We start from the raw sequence: 19,297 nt of genomic DNA, 5'->3' as shown, positions 1-19,297 counted from the left end.
ACACTACACATCCTGTATCTCTCAACTCATTTGCCCATGGTTCTACACTTATGGCGTCATTTTCATTTCTATTAGCTGCAGATTTAAAATCATAAGCTGCTTTTATGTTTTGTAAATAATTATGAGTTACTAAATCTATTCTTCTTACATTAGTAATATCCACATCGTCTCTTAGAACATGCTTTATAATATTAAATAGTATTTTAGCTGCTCATTTGGTTACAATTTATTCTCTATTTGTTTTCGAGAGCTGCAGGAGTTTAAGGTATTTTCATGTCCAAAATATGTTTTGGTGAATTCCACTTCATATTCTTCACCTTTGTTCTAATTTAATACTAGCTAGGCAATGTGTATTTATCTTGTTTCTTCCTTGAACTTCCTTGGACACTGAAATATTATGCTAGCACAATATAAAGAAATATAGCTTCTTCTCTCTTGACACGAGGTTGGGGTTTGCTCCATATGATTTTCGCATATTTGAAATTCTTTAAAGGTATTAAATTTCAATAACTCCTCAACGTTTAAGTTATGAGTTGACTGTTGATTCATTAGAAGATTCGCTTTCATGGTAGTGTGCTCGCATAACTTACATGTGTAAAGTATTTTTGTTACTTTGGTATCTTCATTAATAGCAGGATGCTTTGTTTTGGATCCACGCTATTTCAATATTTGCTTGCTGCTATATTAATTTTCACAAGTAAAATATTTAAAAATGAATACACCCTTCAGATTTAATGCAGATAATTTTTCTAAAACATAAAATTATCTTAAGATTCGGCAGGAGAGTATCTTGATATGGACATTCAAATTAGTGCAGGTATATAACTTCGTACAGTTTTCAAAATAGAAAAGCTTCTTTTGTTCCATATTTTGTCCTTCCATAGCAATTAGATTTGCTTTGATTAAATACTTAATTCTACTATTATAATATAAAACAAAGCAATATATATAGAAAAAAGTTAATAAATAATATAAACTAAATATTTCAATCAAAAACTAAATAAACTATATTTCAATACAATCGTATATTAAACTATCTAAAATTATAAAAAAAAGACTTATTAAGTAATAATTTGGTTACCAAAATTTTGCGTTTGCACTCGAAGAAGCGCACCTTTCCCCACTAAGAACACAAAGCGAAATTCACGTAACAACCTTGGCGTGACCTTTAAATAAAAAACAATTTTTTTCTGAACTAAATTTATTCAATTAAATTCATTTAAATATACATATAAATATAATCTATAACAATAAATATAAATTTATAATGTAAATTTATCTACATTTATCTAAATTTATCTAAAAATATAAATATAATATAAAAAATATATATATCTATATATATATATATATATATATATATGTATATATATATATATATGTATATATATATATAATATATATATATATATATATATATATATATATATATATATATATATATATATATGTATATATATATATAATATATATATATATATATATATATATAATATATATATATATATATATATATATATATAATCATAAGCAAAAAACTTTGGTGCATAGCAAATTAAAATTATCTCTTCCATCTTTCCGTCAGTACTTTTAATATTTTATCCGAAAGATCATTATGGAATGTACAATTGAAAGAGTTTTAATTTACTCTTTTTTAACATTTGACAAAAATTTTGTTATATTATCGACATGGCAAAATCGCTGAATAATTTAAGATATAGCTCAAAGACCTACTGACTACTTGTTGTATATTTAAACAATTTTGTTAGAGTTTCGGACTCGATATATTGTCTTGTCTCTATAAAATCAGTCTCAATTTGTGGGTCTACTGATTTATTCATAATTGTATGTAAATAAAAATCACACTTCATTTCTTTTTTAAAAAGTTTCACTAAATAACCTGAGATATACACTACGGTACAACGTAAAACTTTGTTTGCTCTTATAGGAACATCTGGACTGAAGTTATAGTCAAGTAACTAACAGTAAGAATGAGCAGAAAGGGGGATATTGGCTGAATGAATACAAACTTTACCATTACTTTCTGGAGTTTGTTCAAGTGTCGATGATACTTGTTTCGAACACCCTGGTTGTAGGCCTGGAATGATGGAAATAGGCACTACAAATATAGTAAGACAATTTTGAAATTAATGGTAATAATTAAGAACAGAAATGTGACTGACTCCTTCAATATACCTTTTATATAATTTTGATTTTGATCCACTTCTATTTGTACATGTTCTGGGATCGTGGTATTATTTTCACCATCACTAAATTGTTCATAAGTACTTAAAGGAAGGTTTAAATGTATCGCAAAAATGTCACGCGTAGTAACGATAATAAAACTGCTTCATGTTTAACCAACCAGTTTAGGATTTTTAAAGTTTTCTACTCATTTCTTAAGGATCGCTTTTTTAACGGAAAACGATGATGCATTTTCTAACTGTGCATCCGGGCACACAACACTTTCTAGAACGAGAATGCATTTCAGCTACGGACTTTCACCTAGTAATAAAATAAAATAATAATTTAATATATAAACTTTATAAAAAGCTGACCACACTATTCTCTACATTAGCATGGCGAATAAAACAAGAAATATGTTAAAGGTAGCGATATCTACATGTTGGACGTGGCGAAACATTTCGCCAAAATTTCCTAAGAAGTTAAATTTCTATTTCTCTATGAGTATATTCGCAAAATATTACCAAAACACCCACCTACGAAACTTCCTGCCCTACTCATATTTAACATAATAGTTTGGAGAGCGTAATTGTATTTGTATCCGGTAGCTTCCAGAACAGTCTCCGTTAGTTCGTTGATTGAAACATATTGCCTTGTCTTACCTGTCGGACCAATAAACTAGTGTTGTGATCGAATAAAGGCCTTCTATTTATCCGGTCAAGTGTGTGTGTTTAGAAAATAAAGCACATTTCAAAGACTATAACATTTGTGCTGAAGTTGTAATAGTCAGTTAAATAAGAATTACTCTATTAACATATGTGGTGACAGTGATAAAATAGCCGATATACCATCACCGTCAAAAATGGTAAAATCAGACTGTGTAGGAACATTGCTTGTCGTCTAATCAGAACAGAAGCTAGAAATAACAGAATTAGCGTAAAAATGCTTTATGGCGCGGTAAACTTCCTCATCTGATGCTTCTAGTGCGCAAGCTGTGCCGTCAACTATGATGTCAAAATTTGTTTGTCAAAAATCGACATATTAGGGGTAAGTGATAACATTATAATTATTAAGGCAAGTCTATCTATCAAATTCCGGTACATTGTTACTATTTGAATGTCAAGCTATATATAATAGTACAGGGAAAGAATGTAATAGACCTTATTCTTGGGTTTGCTATAAGTAATCTCCGAGTTAACTTGCCTATAATGTTAATTAATACTTTTATTTCTTGGTAAATAAAATACAAATATTCAACAAACATTTTAATGGTCACTATCTTGATAATATACTAAGGGTTGCAACGGTGATTACAATAACAATCGTATATCAACTACGTCAGCAAGATACTCTTTGAGAGACTCTAAGAAACTATATGATTTCCGGTCAAGGCGTCGTCCTTTGTATCCAAAAAGTGTACATCTCCCAAACAAAAAGCATTCCCATCGTTCGGACCCGTTACCACGTCCGCCTCATTTAGCGAATGAGTCATTAGGTGCCCTCTATGTAATTGGTCAACAATGCCGATCTATATTTTCTTACGGTCCATCTCTTAGTGATTATGGAAAATTTCACTTGATTCATTTACCACCACGACCTATTTTGATGCACTGTATTCAGTATCATTGAAAAATTCTGAGAGTATAAGAAAAGTTAATTTAAATCACGAAAGAAAAGAATTTTAAGCAATTTCAAAGTACCGTCCTGCTTTCTTTCTGGGCTGTCATTATTATAAAGTCATCGGTTTGTACTCAATCATTGCAAAAAGCATATTTGAAATATGTACATAATAATCGTTGTAATAACAAAGTAAAAATAAACAAAAACCTTGTGTGTGTTCCTTATTTATTTTTTGAAGTCGGTTTAATTTTCTTGTTAAAAACATTATATTATTCTCTTTTTGGTGTTAGATATTTGCTCAATAAATATGCAGTTATTATATTAAGTATTACATAGGTTAGGCCAAGTAAAGTTGCAGCTTGTTTGAAGAAATATAGGAATAAAGGAACAATGATTGAAAATAAGAAATGCTTCAGGCCGGTACCTAACCTAACTGATTTGACAAATGCATTAACCAAATTAGATCAACCACGAAAAGTCGTTGTTCCCATCGGGAATCGAACACGCGATCTCCACGTGTGATCTGAAGACTCTAATAACTATACCATAGAAGCAGTTGCCTGCAATATTTCTACGGCTTCTCATACGATATGGTTAGTCTTTAAAAAGCAAACTGAACGAATTTGTACGGATAATTAACATAGAATAATTAACCTAGATATTATAGATATTATAGACAAACGTTTGTGCATTTTCTATTTTCCCTTCCCTTTTCAAGATCTTAGGAACCTTTAATTTACTTAATGAACTATCCTTTTCTTGGGGTCTTGGAGTTTCTGTTTGGTCAGCTGATTAAAGTCCTTGTTGATGTGGAACCCCTGTTTGGTGATGATAAGGGCTTGGTATAGGAATTTTGCGATTGTACTGCGGTGAATTTTTTGAAAAGGGATGAGTGAAAAATTCCTTTTGAACCTTTGTGGTAATGCATTTGAGTAATTCTGTATATGACGCGCTCAATTTTTTTTCTCCCCTCTTTCTAAATTTGTTCATCCCTTCATGACCGATGTACTTGGACTACTTTAACCCGTCTAAATAAAGGAGTATATCTTTTAGAGCAGAACCATAATTATTGGAGACAATTTGCTTTTTCTACAGGTGAGAGGATATAGGATTTTCTGTGGAATAAATTGGCCTGGGTTTTTTCTGGGTTGATTTGCAACGTCCAAAATTTTAACAATTTGACCTCAGCATTTAATTGTCCTACAAAAACTTCAATGTGAGAAGATTTTTGTCTTCAGAGATATCGGGCTATGTATATCTGGATTGCGAATCCTTCACGCCTTAAACAAAATGTAAAGGGCCGGCTTGGTTGGCACAGTGGTCAAGGGCGACAGGAAGGCCCTCTTACTGTTGCGATAGTAGCCGTTTCGAATCTTGCTGGGTAAATTTATGTTCTTGATTGTTTATAATCCGAAAAAGAAAATCTGTGACTACGATTAGTCACGCCAGTAACCAACCTGGGTAAAACCGGATTTATTCTGGAATCATCTCTAGGACCGTGGTTCGGAGTGGGGAACAGATAAACACTAGTTAATAAAAAAGAGACGTTCAGTGTTGTACGTACTATGTACATAGATATGTAAAATATTTTCTTGTCAACCCAATATAAACCCAAAAATATCTGAAAAATATGTAAAACATTATTTAAAAATGCCTATATTGTATTGTAGAGCCAGAAAGAATTACAAGAAGATAAATCAAATTGTAGATATGTTAAGTTACTATGCTACAAAAGAGTGGAAGTTTGAGAACAACAACGTGAAAACGATATGGAAAGAAATGAGAAAGGGCGACCGGGAACTATTTGATTTTGATATGGGTGCTTTGAATTGGGACATGTACTTTTACACTTGTATCCGAGGTAAATCTTACCTAGACTGAAATTCATTAATCATTGATGCTAGATGAACGATTATAAATATCGGTTATATGACAGAAGAACTAAAAAAATCCAAATTAGATGTTATTTTTGTTATTTCATTTCAACTCATATATATTTTTACATACTAATTACACCCAATTTTTCAATTATTTTTATATCAATTCATTTATTCATCATATAAGGTAACAAAAATTGGACAATTTGTATTATGATGTGATGGGAAATGATACAGTCATACTGGACCCAATAGTGATTCTTAACTAGTGCTTTTCAAACTTTTCTATAATGTTTCGTCAGTATTATGTTCCAAATAAAAAATTATTTAATACTATAACATTTCTATTTCCTTATTAGAACAATATATATAAATCAAGTAATACGTGTTAAACTGCTCGTAACACCTAATAACATTTCTAACCTTTCTAGCTAAAGAATTTTAGCCTTCTTTCTATTGATAAATTTACAAATGAAGGTTTCTGAAGGAATGAAGAAGGCTAATGTTTCTATGGGAACAACGACTCTGTCATAGGGATGCCGAAAAAATATTCATATTTTTCAATGTTCATGGTTTTATATCTTTCATGATATCATGTTCATATATGATATCAAGTAAATTAAGGATTTCAAGCAATCTAAGGAGATTAGATATGTTTTCCGAAGTGAACAAGTGATAAACAGTGAAGGGAAGTTAAGTTCGGTTTTCGATGTGGTCAAACTGTGGTATACTCAGGTTGGAGAGCCATAGCGAGCACACCGAGGAGGGGGTATCCCTTCAGAAAATGGGAATATGTGCTTTTATAACGACTTAGCGTAAGTGGGTTAGGCATAACTTGGCAGGATCATTAAGTATGAGCGTCAATTATTAATGGATGATCACATGAATATGCTTGAATTGCGTTCAGCGTAGTATAGAAATCCGTGCAGAATAGCTATTCACCATGCCCTTCTTTCAATAGCTATCGAAGCTATCTCCAAACGGCAAACCTGTCAGCAGTAAAAATTATTATGTGTTTTGGGGTGCTGAAAATTAAGGAACTCGAAGGGCCTATAACGGACATGTTAACGCTCTCATTGCGTTTTAATCCATCGTTATTTGCGTAGGGATGTAAGTTGATCGGAAATCTTCACCGAAATCGTGTTTTCTGTATACGCTGATCTCTGTGTCATTACAATTTTAGTATATGGCTTAGAGACGTGACAACAAACAAAAACTATCTTGGAGCATGGTCGTAAATTTATGTTTTTGATTGTTTAAAAAACGTGATTGTCCTAGGCAAGAGTGTAAAATCAAGAAAACAACAAGGATAATAATCCCAGTCACGCCAGTAACTAGGCTGGGTAAGACCGGATGTCTTCTGGGATGATTTCTAAAGTTGGTCATTCGCCAGTCGGTACGCTTAATGCTGAGGACCGTGGTTTGATGTCCACGCCAAACTGTAGTATCAGTCCAGATAAACCCATAGTTTGTAAAAGGAGACTTTAAAATGTATTTTAAAAAAAGCGAGAATAATATATGCATAGACGGAGTAGCCTCGACCAAGTATTGTAATGCAAGCGGATTAATCTGCTATGATATATTAACATCTATCGGTTTCACGGAGTTTAATTGGTGGCATTACTAAAAATTCACAAATTTTCATGTCTTAAGATCCATACAGGTTTACTGTTACTTTAGCCGCTTAACCAATAAATTTGTAAACAAAATAGTTAAAATAATATAAAATAGAATTAATAGTACATTTCAATATTTTTGATATATTAGGCAAAATCCATTCTTGGAAGACATTCAGTTTGAGATGATTGACGATGATAAATGTATCATGCTATGGCTAATATTAACCACCAAAACTCGCTGGAAAGCTGAAATTCTTAAATACACCAGATCTCATTGTAAAAAATAATAAATATAAAATATAATGGGGCGTACAGTGTTCACAGATCAATTGATTAACTTCAGTTAATGTACAATGGTTAATAAAACAGATAAACGAGTAACATTGATTAATGTTTCCACACGGAATATAAACATCCAAGTTCTTGCATCAAGCAAGCATTGGCAAAGGAAAATGAGCTTGGTCTCTACGAACATCTACTAAAACCATGCAAAAAGCATCTTTGTTAGTAACAACCTTTACATAATACTAAATCGAAAACCTGAAAAGAAAACTGGAAGAGAAGAAAGAATTTTGATATTTGTATCATTTTGATACTTATATTATCAGGTATATATAAATGTTTGATTTAGAAATAGTGAAAAAATCAACAATCAAATCAATAAAAATAAAACGAATACTTAACAACTGGATTCCTATAGACGAACTTCGATTATATCGAAGTAATCTACTTTCAAATATTAATTTTTTCCTTAGAAGATATCCGGCTTAGTTGATCAGTGTCATCAACTAAGCGGTTTCGGGTTTTACTGTGTAACATGTCCACTTTACTCGCTTTACCAATAAACCATTTTGTTGTAAACGAAGTAGTACTATTCAACATCTCTAGAATATTAGTTATGGTGTAAACCTTAACCTATAAATTGATTCTGGACATTGGTAATGAATGACATTAGAATTACAGGTTGGCCAACTAAAAAATAATTAATATTATAAATATATAAGTTATAAAGAGTTATAGGTATTTTATCTTTACGGATTATATAATTGTTGTATATTATATAAAATTAATTATATATGCTTATTTCAAACATATTTAATTACAACAGTATACATACCATCTATCTACAAAGACGGTTGGTATCAAGTACTCGGCCATTTTGATATTGTTTTAATCGTCGAGTTAATTACTTGCAACTTGTCGGGTTTTTCACACAATTTGTGATTTCGAAAATAGTTATAATGTCATCTAATACAGGAGGTAACAATTTAGAACAAATACTAATATTGGAGATGGTATCTAACGAACCATCTCTAGGAAACGTTAGAGATTTACCGGCTGGTACTCCTACGCAAGTGCAGAAAGAGGTGCCAACGCCAGTTACTTACACCTACGGATGGATTAACGTCGAATCATCTAATATTCCTTATATTATCGTTGATGATATTTATGTTAGTGTCAGAATATTAAACGACAAAGTGCTCTCAAGAATGAAGAGATTCTCAGTTGAAGTGTATAACTTATTTTATATGCAGTGTAGTGTTATGAGTAAAGTGGAAGTAGATCTGTTCAATATGATTAACATTGCACATGGTGATTCTTTTGGAAGCAGTTTTCGAGAGGGCCGTGAATACAAATTGCAGTTGTTTGAATTTTTAAGATTGTATTGTTTTTTAAAATTTTGTGAATATGTTTTGTACAATCTTATAAAACATATGTACGAACAATTTCCTAAAGAGATATGCGGCTTTTTACAGATAACTGCTAAGTATCACATACCATTTATAGTGAGAGACAATGAAAGTTACACGCCTTTGTTTTACTTTGAAGGAGATTTTTCCTTTTTGGAAGACAAAATTATAGTGTGCACTAATTGGGAAATGGCCTATTTTAAATTGTTATTCAAGCTTCAGAAACTTAAAATCAAATTTGGAAAATATGACTTGTGTCGAATGATTAAAGTTGATGATTTGTTACCCTTCGTTGAAGGGGTTGTTGACACAAAATTAACATGGCCATTATCCGATATGCTCTGGATGAAGCCAGATAATAACTGAAAATCAAATATTTATTCTTCAACAATAATTAAAATTGATGTTATTTTCAAATTTCTATATTTTAGTTTATGTTTGAGAACTTTCTCTAAATATTTTGTTGCAGAATACTTATAATCCTAGTTATAGTATTGTAATCATGTTTAAACACATTAATATTTAATAAAATTTTGATTTAACGAATCATATTCGTTTTAATTTTTATTGTGCCGTTTAATAATAATGAATTGAATATATTATTTGTATATAGTTTAAAAGTTGTTTTAAATAACATTAATTGATAGTGTTTATAGTTATTTAAAATTAAACATTTAAACCTCTCTATTTCGTTTAATATTTGTTTTTTTCCCTTGTTCATTTTAAATTTACTATTCATACATTTAGCCTATTTTTTAGTATGTGTCTTTTTTACCTGTTGTAACTATGGTATCTGTATGATTATGTCCCCAAATAATAGTCCGCTAACTGTTTCTTGTACTATATTTTTTATGTATGCCAATCTATATCGAAGGCCCATCTAAGAATATAACTGAGCTTATTTTTTAGCTTTCTTCTGTTATTACAGAAATAATTTTTATGTTTCTAAACATTACAAATTCTTAACATTTATTTTTCATAGAGGTGAATTTTACAGCAGATGAAATTTGTGCCATGATGGTCTAAAAACGAAACATCCGTAATATATCCGTCATAGCTTACGTAGATAACGGAAAATCATATTTAACAGACTCCTTAGTATCAAAAACTGGTATTATTGCTGGTGCCAAAGTTAGAGAAATACATTTTACAGACACCAGAAAAAATGAACAAGACAGATTTATTACGAATATGTAGAATAAGAACATGTAGTATTTTGAAATATTGAACGACGAAATTTACAAACGACTGAACATGTGGGATAATTTTGATTAGTCATTCTGAAGCTTTATCTCTTTAAAATAAAGCTGGGTATTTGTTTTAACAAAAATACTAACTAATCTATTTTTAGCGCCATATTTATGTATTTTGAGCTCGAAGATAGGGATTTTTTCACAAATAATATTGATTAACGCGAAAACGAATAGAAAGTTTTTTGATTAATTTGATTGGTTCCTCTGGGCACATAGATTTCCGTTCTGAAGTAACTGCTGCCCTTCATGTAACTGATGATGCTCTTGTTGTAGTAGATTGTGTTTCCTATAAGTAAATTCCTAAATAATTATTTGTATAATAAATAAAATAATTATGTATGTAATATTGGTGTAACTTCAGTGTGTATTAATTTTACTAAAGAAACATGCATAATGCAATTCAATGTAGATGCAATAACGCTTATCTAAATATATTTCTGTGGTAAAGACAATTTATTAAGAACTACCGAATTAAAGTAGGAAACATTGTAGTGTCTTTACAATCTTTTAATTAATCGTGATATCATCTCCAACCGCCCTAGGCCGACATTTCTACAATTTTGGTCCTGTTTTTTCCGGTAAAGTAGCCATCGCCATGAAGGCCCCCATCCTGGGACCTAACTATGTGGCCTCAAGAAAGAGGATTTAAACGAGAAGACAATTCAGGGAGCCATCCTTTTGATTGGTCGTTATATAGAAGCCATGGAATATGTCCCATCTGGAAATATTTGCACTTTGTTCGGTCTGGATCAATTTTTGGTTAAGCCCGATACCATCTCCACATTCACAAACATGCAGAACTTGAATGCCATGAAATTCGGCGCAACTCTCGTAGAAGGTGTAGCTGTGGAACCCAAGAATCCGGCCGATTCACTAAAACCTGTAGAAGGTACGCAAATATTCGCTTTTATTGTGTGATTATCACTAAGGTCTGTGTGATTTGACTTCAGGTTTGAGACGTTTGGCTAAGTCTGATCTTATTGTACAATGTATCATTGAAGAATCTAGCGAAAACATCATTGCCGTTGCCAGAGAGGTCCACTTAGAAATCTGTCTGAAGGCCTTGTAGGAGGATCATGCTAGAATTCAAGTAACTTAATCCGACCCAGTAGTGCCCTTCGTGTAACTGATGGTGCTCTTGATGTAGTAGATTGTAAAATGTAAAATTTGTATTTTAGGAAAGATGAATATGAAGGCCTTCTCTCCACACTGTGCACTAACTTGAAATATGATGACAAGGATAAGGATGGAAAACAATTTAGGCGGACATGGTTACCTGTTGGTGAGACTTTGCTTCAGATGATTGCCGTTCACTTACCATACCCAGTAACTGCTCTGAAATACAGAATGGAAATGTTATAGGAAGGTCCACAAGATGATGAAGCCGCTCTTGGTATGTGTCACCTGTATGGATTTTTAAAACGCGTTAAACTTTGGTATTAATTTTTACTTGATGATGTGTAGTTTAGAACTCTAGGCTGATTCACTTTGAATGATTGGTATAAACTAAACAACAATTACCAATTTTTTATTATTTTTTTAATATTTGCGAATGACTATACTTAGCTTTGTTTGTTTTTAGGTATTAAAAATTGTAATCCTAACGGTACTATGATGATATGTGTCTAAAATGGTGCCCACTTCTCATAAAGGTTATTTCTACGATTTTGGTCCTGTTTTTTCCGGTAAAGTAGCCACCGGCAGCAAGGCCCCTATCCCAAGAGCTAAATACGTGGCATCATGTAAGAAGATTTAAACGAGAAAACAATTCAGGGAGCCATCCTCATGATGGGTTGTTATGTAGAAGCTATTGAAGATGTCCCATCTGGAAATATTTACAGGCTGTTCGGAGTGGATCAATTTTTCCCGATCCCATCCCCACATTCACAAACATACGCAACTTGAATGTCATCGTAGTACGTGTAGCTGTGGAACCCAAGAATCCGGCCGATTCACCAAAACCTTTGGAAGGTACGCAAATGTTCGCTTTTATTGTGTGTTTATCACTAAGGTCTGTGTCATTTGACCTCAGGTTTGAAATGTTTGTCTAAGTCCGATCTTATGGTACAATGTTTCAGTGAAGAATCTAGCGAGAACATCATTGCCGGTGCCAGAGAGCTCCACTTAGAAATCTGTCTGAAGGCATTAGAGGAGGATCGATCATGCTAGAATTCAAGTTACTTAATCCGACCCAGTAGTACCCTTCGTGTAACTAATTGTGCTCTTGTTGTAGTAGATTGTATTACGGGTAGGTAAATTCCTAGATAATTATTTATATAATAAATTAAATAATTATGTATGTATTTTAGGTGTTACTTCACTTTGTATTAATTTTACTAAACAAAAATTAAAATTTTAAATAATGCATATATAAATATATTTCCGTGGTAAAGACAACTTATTAAGAATTTCTGAATCAAAGTAGGAAACATCAAAAAAAGGATATTGTAGTGTCTTTACAATATATTATTTAATCGTCATGTTATCTCCATCTGCCCTAGGCCGACATTCGTTAATGTTTGGTGGTACTGATGCTGCTAATTCGCTATAAATTATAAATAAATTTAGAAACAATTTTGTAATAATAAATTATTTGCAGGTGTGTGTGTACAAACGGAAATTGTCTTACGTCAGGCTATCGACGAACGTTTTAAACCAATCTTGTTCATGAACAAGATGAACCCGTACCTTTTGCAATTGCAGTTGGACCCTGAATAACTTTACCAAACTTTCTAATGTTAAACAGTCTATGGGTTTAGAAATATTTTAACCCAAAAACAGGATAATGGTAACAAAAGATCGTTTTGCATGTACATCTTGAATCCCATCTACAAAATTTTTGACCTGATAATTAACAACAAGTAAACATGTGTTTAATTATTTAAACAAAATTAATTCTTCCAGCACAATTAGGTCACTATAACAATTTATCGAGAATGCATTATATATTTGTAGTTCTTGGGTGTAACTAAAATTTTTATTTTAGTAAAGAAGAAAATGAAGCCCTTCTCTCCATACTGCGCCTTAACTTGAAATGTGAAGACAAGGATAATGATAGAAAACAATTTAGTCAGACATGGTTACCTGCTGGTGGGACTTTGCTTCAGATGATTGCCGTTCATTTTCCGTCCCCAGTAACTGCTCTGAAATAGTGAATGGAAATGTTATATGAAGGTCCACATGATGATGAAGCCGCTCTTGGTATGTGTCACCTGTATGGATTTTTAAAACGCGTTAAATTTTGGTATTAATTTGTACTTGATGATGTGTAGTTTAGAACTCTAGGCTGATTCACTGTGAATGATTGGTATAAACTAATCAACAACTACCAATTTTTTATTATTTTTTTAATATTTGCAAATGACTATACTTTGCTTGTTTTTGTTTCTAGGTATTAAAAATTGTAATCCTAACGGTCCTATTATGATAAGTGTCTTAAATGGTGCCCAGTTCTCATAAAGTTTATTTCTACGATTTTGATCCTGTTTTTTCCGGTAAAGTAGCCACCGGCAGCAAGGCCTCTATCCCAAAAGCTAAATATGTGGCAACATTAAAGAAGATTTAAACGAGAAGACAATTCAGGGAGCCATCCTCATGATGGGTCGTTATGTAGAAGTTATTGAAGATGTCCCATCTGGAAACATTTACAGGTTGTTCGGAGTGGATCAATTTTTGGTTAAGCCCGATACCATCCCCACATTCACAAACATGCAGAAGTTGAATGTTATGAAATTCGGCGTAACTCTCGAATGTTATGAAATTCACGTGTATCTGTGGAAACCAAGAATCCGGCCGATTCACCAAAACTTTTAGAAGGTACGCAAATGTTCGCTTTTATTGTGTGATTATCACTAAGATCTGTGTCATTTGACTTCAGGTTTGAGACGTTTGGCTAAGTCTGACCTTATGGTACAATGTGTCACTGAAGAATCTAGCGAAAATATCATTGCCGGTGCCAGAGAGTTCCACTTAGAAATCTCTCTGAGGCCTTGGGGGAGGATCGATCATGCGTGAATTCAAGTTACTTAATCCTGCCCAATAGTGCCCTTCGTGTAACAAGATGGACCATACCCATTTGAAATTGCAGTTGGATGCTGAATAACTTTACCAAATTTTCTGATGTTAAACAGTCTATGGGGTTAGAAATATTTCAACCCAAAAACAGGATAATGATAACAAAAGATTGTTTTGCATGTACATCTTGAATCCCATCTACAAAATTTTTGACCTGATTATAAGCTGCAAGTAAACATGTGATTTATTATTAAAAAAAATTAATTCTTCCGGCACAATTAGGCCACTATATAGTTTACCAAAAACACTTTTATGAAGTTATTAGGAAATAAATATATTGTAGGCAGTGCATTGGAAGAAAATTATAAGCCTAGGTATTAAACACTTTCATGTTACCTCTATCTTTATATCCTATGGTGACAAGCTGTTATATCGAGAATGCATTATATATTTGTAGTTCTTGATTGTAACTAAAATTTTTATTTTAGTAAAGAAGAAAATGAAACCTTTCTCTCCACACTGCGCATTATCTTGAGATGTGAAAACAAGTATAAGGATGGAAAACAATTTAGTGGGACATGGTTACCTGCTGGTGGGACTTCGCTTCAGATGATTGCCGTTCATTTACCATCCCCAGTGACTGCTCTGATATACAGAATGGAAATGTTATACGAAGGTACACATGATAATGAAGCCGCTTCTGGTATGCGTCACCTATATGGGTTTTTAAAACGCGTTAAATTTTGGTATTTATATGTACATGATGATGTGTAGTTTACAACTCCCGGCTGATTCACTGTGAATGATTGATATAAACTAAATAACAATTACCGATTTTTTATTATTTTTTTAATATTTGCAAATGACTTTATTTTGCTTTTTTTATTTTTAGGTATTAAGAACTGTGATTCTAACGGTCCTATGATTATGTGTCTAAAATGGTACCTACTTCTCATAAAGTTTATTTCTTCGATTTTGGTCCTGTTTTTTCCGGTAAAGTAGCTACCGGCATGAAGGGCCCTATCCTGGGACCTAACTATGTGGCCTCAAGAAAGAGGATTTACACGAGAAGACAATTCAGGGAGCCATCCTCATGATTGGTCGTTACATAGAAGCCATGGAGGATGTCCCATCTGGAAATATTTGCACTTTGTTCGGTCTGAATCAATTTTTTTATGAAGCCCTTCTCTCCACACTAACTTGAAATATGAAGACAAGGATGAGGATGGAAAACAATTTAAGCGGACGTGGTTACCTGTTAGTGAGACTTTGCTTCAGATGATTGATGTTCACTGGCCATCCCCAGTAACTGCTTAGAAGTACAGAATGGAAATGTTATACAAGGGTCCACATGTATAGATGTTTAAAACGCGTGAAATTTTAGGTTTTATTTGTACATAACGATATGTAGTTTACAACTCTATGCTGATTCACTGTGAATGATTGGTATAAACTGAGCAACAATTACCAATTTTTTATTATTTTTTTAGCATATGCAAATTACTATACTTCCCTTTTTGTTTTTAGGTATTACGAACTGTGATCCTAACTGTCCTCTGACGATGTATGTGTCTAAGATGGTACCCACTTCTCATAAAGGTCGTTTCCACGCTTTTTTTCCTGTATTTTCCGGTAAATTAGCCAAAGGCATGAAGGCCCCTATCCTAAAACTGAAATATGTGGCATCAAGAAAGAACATTTAAACGAGCAGACAATACATAGAACCATCCGCATGATGCATCGTTATGTAGAAGTCATGGAAAATGTCCCATCTGGAAACATTTACAGATTGTTCGGTGTGGATCAATTTTTGGTTAAGCCCGATACCATCACCACATTCACAAACAAGCAGAACTTGAATATCAAGAAGTTCAGCTTATCTTCCGTAGTACGTGTAGCTGTGGAACCGAAGAATCCGGCCCGTTCAGAAAAACCCGTAGAAGGTACGGAAATATTCGCTTTTATTGTGTGACTATCATTGTCTGTGTCATTTGACTTCAGGTTTGAAACTTTTGGCCAAGTCCGATCCTATGGTACTATGTGTAATTGAAGAATCTGGCGAATACATCATTGCCGGTGCCGGAGAGTTCCACTTAGAAATTTGTCTGGAAGCCTTGGAGGGGGATCATCATTCGACCCTACTGGGTCTTACTGTACTACGTGTTAAGGTATACTACTATATCTTACCGTTAAACCGTCAGCGAAGAATCTGACCAGATGTGCCTGTCAAAGTCGCCAAACAAATACAACAGATATTGGCCCAAGTATTTTAGGTTCCAGGCTTTTAAATATATGCCGTATGGATTTCTATCAACATGTAGTCTATAAGATGTAGTTTATAAGGCTCTGCAATATAAAAGCTTGGAGTCTCATCAGTGAATATAACATTGATTAAAAAGGATTGAAACGACATGCTAATCAGCTAGTGGGATACTCATAAATTATTTAGACGGATATATAATTAGAGAATGATATATATTAGGTGAGTTAGTGTACAGTTCTTTTGGTTTAATTTTAAAATATTTCTTCCGTACTCTGGAACAAATAAAACACGCACTATATAGAATTTTGAACGAAAAGTTGCAGGCGTCTGAAAATTTTGAAGCAAATGTGCTGTCTGGTATCTAGTACACTAAGAACAACGTTACTAATTATGTTCCTGTTTTTGTCTAGATGAATCTTCCACTTGGCTTTTGGTTTATAGATCATACCAATTAATAAGCAAAAAAATGGCAACGCCCTCTTAATTTATTTTTTCAAATCATATTTAATGGAGTGAGTTTTATTCTTAATTCTATTTGCAGGATTCCAATGGGCAACAAAGCAATCCATCGTGGTGGCGGTTAGATCATTCCTACAACCCGTCGTATGTTGTCTTTATGCTTGCCTATTAGTCAATATCTTATTAGAAGTTCAATAGTCTGGGCAGACGTCCAGCCCAGACTCATTGAACTTGTTTGTCAGTGTGAAATTCAGGTAAATCTTTTATACAATTAAATTTTCACTCCATCTTAGAAATACGTTCCATATCTCAGAAAGCGGCACCAGATGATACAGCGTTGTATAAGTAGCAATTTTGAATTGTTTACATTATTATATCCCGGTTGATTTAGGCCTTCTATCCATTCTCAGATGATTCTCTAGAATCGACTTGTTGTAGGTATTTGAGTAATTAAAGTACTGGATACAACTTAGTCCATGCATATTTATACTTTAAAAACATCTCGATTAAAGCCACAACACAGAAATGAATCAAGAGTGAGGGATCTTCATTTTGTCCGGGTTGTTTTATCACGAGCATGCGCCGTAGCGTTTTTACGATTTTATATACAAAACAACTACTCTTAACATTTAATTATTCAACAATATATAAGCCGATTCAGTATATAGGCGCATCCACCCAATTATTATATGTCCAACTATATGTGTTGTAACATTCGCAAGATATGTTATATTAATGGTATATTACTTTCGATTCTAAAGAATTCTTACTTTTTGGCCATTTGGAATAGCGGAACTAATAAAACATTAACGATCGTTAACAAAATTATTATATTAACAAATGTTTTATTAAAAGATATCCAAAATTACCTGATTTCTGCTATAGATTTAATTGGCTGGTTTTCACAATGTGTCAACATGCTTGTTGAAAAATATGATTATAATGTTTCGCATTTATAATTTAATTTTTGGAGATATTTCTTCCAGTTTAATATGTTTAAAAAATATACCAAAAACCATACCATAAGTTATGTATCTAATATTTGACCGAACTGCTTTATTATTGAATTTTCCGTTTTAATATTATAATTTTTCTGGAAACATAATTATTTATCAGATTATTTATTTATTATAAAAAGTACTGTACTAATATACGAAATTCTTTTTTAACATATCTAATATTTTATTTTGTTGTTTTTCAGGATACACATAAAATAAAGAAAGTTTTCCAGATCTCAGTCAATACTTGGACAAAATGTAAACGCGTCGTTAATGACAATCCATTTTTTTCTATAGTACAAATAAAAAGGGCGTGATCCACGTTCTCATCAGAGAGTAGACGGCAGACTGCATCTGCTTTTTAAATCCCAAATATAACAACTTGAGGGAGTCCAAACTTGCTGGAGAAAGCGAATTATAGGAGAATTGGGGAATTGGACAGTAGGGGTTGACAGTACTTTGGTTGAAGGCTGCAATCCGACGAACTGTAGCATTTAAAAAGGATGAGCAATTTAATATATATTTGGGTATACATGTATGCTAGAGCCTGGTCTGGAATAAGGCGTAAAATACAGCTATAAGAATCACTCGCTGTTCGGTGAACTTGAGAGGACAGTTTTGTCCATTTTTAAGGTCCACCCGATAGAGGTGCGGTGGGCGTGGGTAGAAGAATGAGTCCATAAAGATACCAGATAACTGAAGTAAGGTAGTACATTCCATCTTACCGTGAACTTGTTAGGTTTATTAAGTTGTCTTTTTATAGCATTCATATGAATCGTAAAATTCAATTAATGTTATCAATGTTTTTAGTATTTAAATTTCAAACGTTAATTCATCAATAAACTATTATATTTCTTGTCATAGATTTTATAATTAATTAATAAATTTTTTTGGAAAAATGACTTGTTTTAATGCTTGACCATAAAAAATGACACAAAGGTTAAAATTACTTTCCTGACGATGTGCATCCATTATAATATTTTTTAGAACCGATTTGGTGAAGGTAATTGGGCAATTAAAATACTGAATTCAGCTGAGCCGCTCTGTATTTATACTTTATGAATAAGTCGGTTATGGCCACATCACAGAATTAATTAAGATGCCGGAATCTTCATCCTGCCCGTGAGGCTATAACTCGATCTTGCTCCGTAGCGTTTTACATATTTATATTTCAAGGCAGCAAAATACTTATTTATGCAATCGTGCTTAAAAGCGCATTTACCATATAGGCGTCTCTAATCAATTATTTGTGTCTAAAATTCGGCCACCCTGACCTCGCAAAACTTCACTCCGACCTGCTCTTGGAATATGGTGGTTGT

General features: G+C 32.8%; 4 pseudogenes across 3 annotated transcripts in view; 2 read left to right on the top strand and 2 right to left on the bottom strand.

Moving 5' to 3' along the window:
- The window catches only part of LOC143205649 (eukaryotic translation elongation factor 2-like), a 497,146-nt pseudogene that overhangs the window by 88,540 nt on the left and 389,309 nt on the right, over positions 1 to 19,297 (bottom strand). The gene's annotated exons all lie outside the window — the stretch shown is intronic.
- Positions 1 to 19,297, bottom strand: part of LOC143205762 (eukaryotic translation elongation factor 2-like) — a 232,309-nt pseudogene that overhangs the window by 62,516 nt on the left and 150,496 nt on the right.
- On the top strand, positions 11,344 to 14,494 carry LOC143205701 (translation elongation factor 2-like; annotated as a pseudogene). The gene is made up of 7 exons (XR_013007861.1): positions 11,344 to 11,366; positions 11,423 to 11,637; positions 11,827 to 12,215; positions 12,277 to 12,492; positions 12,554 to 13,445; positions 13,636 to 14,060; positions 14,122 to 14,494. The product of XR_013007861.1 is annotated as a translation elongation factor 2-like (transcript).
- LOC143205658 (translation elongation factor 2-like) lies at positions 15,522 to 18,877 on the top strand (annotated as a pseudogene). Its single transcript, XR_013007843.1, has 5 exons — positions 15,522 to 15,704; positions 15,786 to 16,201; positions 16,260 to 16,740; positions 17,063 to 17,234; positions 18,182 to 18,877. The product of XR_013007843.1 is annotated as a translation elongation factor 2-like (transcript).

This window comes from Rhynchophorus ferrugineus, unplaced genomic scaffold (assembly GCF_030347505.1).
Source record: "Rhynchophorus ferrugineus isolate W39M unplaced genomic scaffold, kcgeb_rfMv2 rfM14, whole genome shotgun sequence".
Taxonomy (NCBI): domain Eukaryota; kingdom Metazoa; phylum Arthropoda; class Insecta; order Coleoptera; family Curculionidae; genus Rhynchophorus; species Rhynchophorus ferrugineus.
This window is presented reverse-complemented; position numbering and strand designations above follow the sequence as displayed.